This window comes from Dipodomys spectabilis, unplaced genomic scaffold (assembly GCF_019054845.1).
Source record: "Dipodomys spectabilis isolate Male_0828 unplaced genomic scaffold, ASM1905484v1 ptg000583l, whole genome shotgun sequence".
Lineage (NCBI taxonomy): Eukaryota > Metazoa > Chordata > Mammalia > Rodentia > Heteromyidae > Dipodomys > Dipodomys spectabilis.
Window position 1 is genome coordinate 131,294 of NW_024871260.1, and position 5,390 is coordinate 136,683.

Consider the following 5,390-nt stretch of genomic DNA (forward strand, 5'->3'; position numbering starts at 1 on the left):
CCAGTGTTGTCTCCTGTATCCTCATGTTGTACATTACAACTCTATACCAGTTCTTCCTGTATATCTACTAACTTCTACATTGTGACCTTAATGCCCCAGCAATTCCACGTTGCTTTACTTTTTAAAAATTTCTGTCTTAACGTTTGATGTTGGTTTGTGTGTGTGTGTGTGTGTGTCTGTGTGTCTGTGTGTGTGTGTGTGTGTGTGTGTGTGTGTTTATAAAGATCAGAAGACAATATTTTTCTTCATTTAGAATACATCTTTCAGGTCATTGTAAGTTGTGGCTAATGGGAGAAGTCTCTTGCTATTTTAAGGATGAAACAGAAAAAGATATTTGTGCATGTACCACAGTTGATTTATTAGTCTGTAGTTGAACACTGAACTTCGATTTATATCTTGGCTGTTGTTGTGAATGATGAGTACAATGAACTGCAGATATATTTGAGTTACTCATAGAGAAATAATCACATGATTGGTGGCGCAGATGATATTTCAACTTTGGAGTTCTTTAGAAAGCTGCATATTACATTCTACAAGGAGAATACTAACCTGCATTTTGTTGAAGAGTGCAGAAAATTTCCTTTTCTCCACACTCTCAGGATTATTACCTTTGTTAAAAGGTAATAAAGGGCAGGTTTTTTATTATCTTCAGTATTCCAGACTGGCCTTAGACTTAAATCCAACCTCCTAAATGCTTGGAATTAAAAGCCTTTACCACCACACCTGATTCCTTTAATTTTTTTGATAAAAGTTACAATAATTACGAAGTAGTATCATAGTAATTTTGAATTACATTTCTCTAATGACTTCTGCTCAAAAAGAATTAAATCAGCATAGAAGTGGTATTAAAGAATTTTGTAAACCCACTGGAAATTTTCAGGGCTTTAAGGAGAACATGTCTATTCAGAACTTTTCTCCACTTTTAATCAAGTTTCTTGTTAATCTCATCTTTAATCTTTCTATACAAAAATCAATAATTAATTCAAGGTCTTAGAAAGGAACAATATTAAGCAACTCTTAACATTTTCAATTTTAAATAACATGATATTGCTTAATCATTTTCTGTTTATGCTTGAGACTATATAACTCACTTTAGTCAGACCTTTTACAAGGCTGTATGCATTTTATTCATTTCACATTGATTGTTCTTTCCAAAGACTGAGTGTCTAATTTCCTTGTTTTCTTTCAGTCTCAAGTAGTTCAGATTTCAAATGAAGAATAAATGGACAGAAGCAAACAAAAAATAATATAGTTCCCCTCATCTGATGATGCCTTTACAAGAATGAGGAAAGAGTTCATCCAAGGACCTATGATAGGACATCAAAAAGAGAATCCACTTTTCTAGGTCTTTCTTAACTTTGCAATGTAACTTAAATGATGTAAAACACAATATAATGCTCAGATACTTTTATGTTTTATCAGTTTTGCACATTTTCATATGGACTTCACCTCAGTCTACAACATTCCTTCATTATTTTGTCCTGATATTTTTACACTATCAAGACATAAGATAACAAGTTTGATTTACAGCATGAGAAATAATCCACCTGGCTTCCTTGGAAGAAGAGCATGGTCAATAGATAACATTACTTCTGTTTGCTCACTATATGCAATGGTTTCTGTAATACTTATCACATTCTTTTTAGTATTTAAAAAAAATTGCTGGCTAAACTCAAAACTCATTCATGGAAGTTTATGTTAAGTATTTCACAAGTTCTATTTTCCTTAATTCTTTAAATAACATTTTCTAGCATGTTATTACCATTTTAGTGTTGAGAAAAATTGTAATTAAAGGCAATAAGTGCATGGCCCAAACACACACTGTGAGGAAAGAAATGAGTCAAAGTTTCCAAAAGTCTTTCAGCAATACACAAAAGGTAGGTAAAATCTCTCCATTCTCTTACACTCTCTATTCAATGTTCATATTGTCCAAGAAATAATACCATAGCAATTATTGCCCATGGTGATTGTTTTCTGTTACATTTTTTCTTCAACACAGACTGTGTTGGTGACATTGGGTTATCATGCACAGAGCTGAGCTTATAAGAGAGACAAATATATTCTGTCCCATTTTTCCAGTTCCGTTTAAAATGTACTAAACTTTTAAATATCATCACTTACTTTCTTAAGAATTCAAAAAACGAAAAAAATACACAAATAATCACTCCAAAATGCTTTAAAATAGGAGATGATAAAACAGGCCCCCGTGAAGTAAACTTTCTTCTACTTTTAAAATTATTCTGAAAGCCTTGTGCTGTTTGGTCACACCTGTAATCTTAACTACTCGGCATATTTACTCAGGAGCCAGAGACCTGTGGATAACGTGGAAGCCAATCAGGGCAAAATAAATTCATGAGTTTATTTTTCAAAAATTTCAATGAGTTAACAAAGGGCCAGCAATGGAAATGTAGCTCATATAGTAGCTCACCTATCTAGAGAGGAAAGGCCTAGCAAGACTTTGAAGCCCTTTTTTCAAACTGTGAGCACAACAACATACATGCAAGTACATGAGAACACGTGCATGTGCACATATACACATTTATTCAAAATACCTTCATATCAGTGTTTTGCATTGATTTCTTTTTTTAATTTAATTTAATTTTTTTTTAAATTTAATTTTATTTTATTTGTGAACATACCGTACAGAGGGGTTACAATTACATGGGCAGGATAATGCGTACATTTCTTACCAAGCATTGCAGCCTCCTCCTTTGGTTTACCCTTCACATCCCTTCCCAGCCTCCCCCCTCCCCCCCAATCCCAATCCTTCTTCTTCCCCCCCATTCCCCCCCCCCCCCGCACCGACGTTGTAAAGCTTTTGGACATGACAACTTGTACTTCTCATTGTTGCAACAGCCATATTATAGGAAATAAACTCTTTCATCTCAGAACATTTTCATATTTTTTATTTTAAAAATACTGTACAGAGAGGTCACATTTACGTGAGCAAGTAATGAGTACATTTCCTAACAAGCATTGTTACCTCCTCCTTTATTTTCCCTCTACCGTCCGTTCCCTCCCACCTCTACAAGTACACTCCCCTCCCCCCTTCCCCTGCCTAAATTGTAAAGTTCAGTTTTCAACATAGTGTCTTGTGCATCTCATTGTTACAATGGGTCAACCTGAATCCCTATTTAAGCATTTTGGTTTTTCCTTCCCCTCCCCAAATTACAGGAGTGTATATGCAAGAGGTGGGCACACCAAATTCAAATACATTGAAAACAGGGGTTATAGCATGGGGGAGGAACATATAAAGAAACAAAAAAATCACATAGCCTGTTAAAAGTACGTTAGAAAAATAGCAAGAAAGAAAAAACAAAACACTTGTGTCCTATTTTGGGGGTTCATTTCCCTTAACAACATCTTATCTGGTCATACGTGCATAGATTTGACCTTTTCTGCTTATCCCAGACATATATTAGTTATTAAAAATTAGGGAAACCCTGGGACCTATGTTTCTTTGAGCTTGGCTTACTTCACTTAATAATTTTTTTAAGTCTTTCCATTTTCTAACAAATTGGGCGATGCCATTCTTTCTTATGGAGGCATAGAATTTCATTGGTATAAATAGCACATTTTCTTGGTCTATTTATCTGATGAGGGGCATCGGGGTTGGTCCTATATCTTAGCTATCTTAAACAATGCTGCAATAAATATAATTGTGCTGGTAGTTTTAGTACCGTCTTGTTTGTGATATTTTGGGTAAATGCCCAAAAGTGGGATTGCTGTGTCATAGGGGATTTCTATGTGGAGTCTTTTGAGGAACCTCCATACTACTTTCCAAAGTGGTTGAACAAGTTTTTACTCCCACCAAGAGTGCAGTACAGTTCCCTTGTGGCCACATCCCCTCCAGCATCTGTTGTTGTAAAAGTATGGAATGGTACAGGAATTTGCCTGTCATCCTTGTGCAGGGGCCATTCAAATCTTCTCTGTATCGTTCCAATGTTAGAGTACGTGATGCTGAATGGAGCATAGAACATGTTTTATATATAAAGTGTAATTGATTTTCTTAAACTAGACAATTCAACAAAAAGTAAGTTTAAAAAAATTTTCATGAAATTTTAGAGCCATGTACTTCTTACATAAGCACACATTTAAGAATAAAGTCAAGATTGACATGTCAAAAACAAAATAATTCCAGATATTTGTTGTTCAAGAGATGTGTAGGAGGAGGAATTAAATTATTCTATACAAGGCACCTGTCTAATGAACACTGCAGCAAGTGTTGAGTTTTGTTAAAAGTTTTAATGGTTTAAATATATTTGATTTTGGGAATTTGCTTATATATGCTAAAACTAGGACTGTTTGACAGGTAATAAAACTTTTCGATAAAGTATTTAAGATTTATGGTAACAGACATATGCTATTATGTATGTATATTTCAGAGTTTCTAGAAACATTACTACTGAGAGGTTGCCAAGTCTTTGTGTAAAGGAGCAGAATAAAGAGTTAAGACTTTGTTAACTTCAGTTTCTGTTAAAACTATAGGGCTTCCTTATTTTATTTTATGTTTTTTTATTTTTTGGGGGGTCCGGTTGTGGGGACTGAACTATGGGCCTGGGCGCTCTCCCTCAGCTCTTCAGCTCAAGGCTAGCGCTCTACCACTTGAGCCACAGTGCCACTTCCGGCTTTTTTCTTTTTGCTTATGTGGTGCTGAGGAATCGAACCCAGGGCCTCATGCATGCAAGGCAAGCGCTCTACCACTGAGTTACCTTCCCAGCCCCTGGCTTCCTTATTTTATACGATAGCGAGGAACAAATGATGATATAAGTCATATACAAATGATTAGATGTGCCAGAAATAGTAATCTTAGTGGGTAACTTTAAAGATTACGCATAACCTAAAAACCTCTTGTTGAATATCATAATCTTAGCCCATTTTCAATGTACAGGAATATGAGAAAATAGTAAAATCTAATAGGTAGTATCCTTCAAATACTGAAAAAACGGATAATTATTTTAGTTTTTATTTTAATCATTAATATTTTCTTATTGGTTTTCCTTTATGTAGCATTGTTTCCTTGTAATATAATACAACTTTTTAAAAGTCGTCATTAGGAGGTACTTTGAGAAGGTTACTGGGATGGCCAAACCATTTTTTATAGGGCATGTGAATTTACAAAGAGGAAAATTAAGAACAAAATATTTATTAAAAATGATTAAGTAGAGTCTGAATCAGGAGTGTTGATAAATATCCACACCTAAAATCTTAACCCTAGGCTGAAGCAGTGGTATTACAGAGTTGAGGCCACAAAAATGAAAGACTGTGTTTTGTTTTGTTTTATATTTTGATTTTTCTGGTCATGGGGCTTGAACTCTGGGCTCTAGGTGCACTCCCTCAGCTCCAGGCTAGCGGTACCCACGTGAGCCACAACACACTTCCATCTTTTT

At 35.0% G+C, this 5,390-nt stretch overlaps 1 non-coding gene across 1 annotated transcript; it reads right to left on the bottom strand.

Annotated features, from left to right (window-relative positions):
- Nucleotides 1-3,866: 3,866 nt before the first annotated feature.
- Nucleotides 3,867-3,973, bottom strand: LOC122100533. Its single transcript, XR_006146192.1, has one exon. It is a non-coding gene; the product is annotated as a U6 spliceosomal RNA (small nuclear RNA).
- Nucleotides 3,974-5,390: the final 1,417 nt, after the last annotated feature.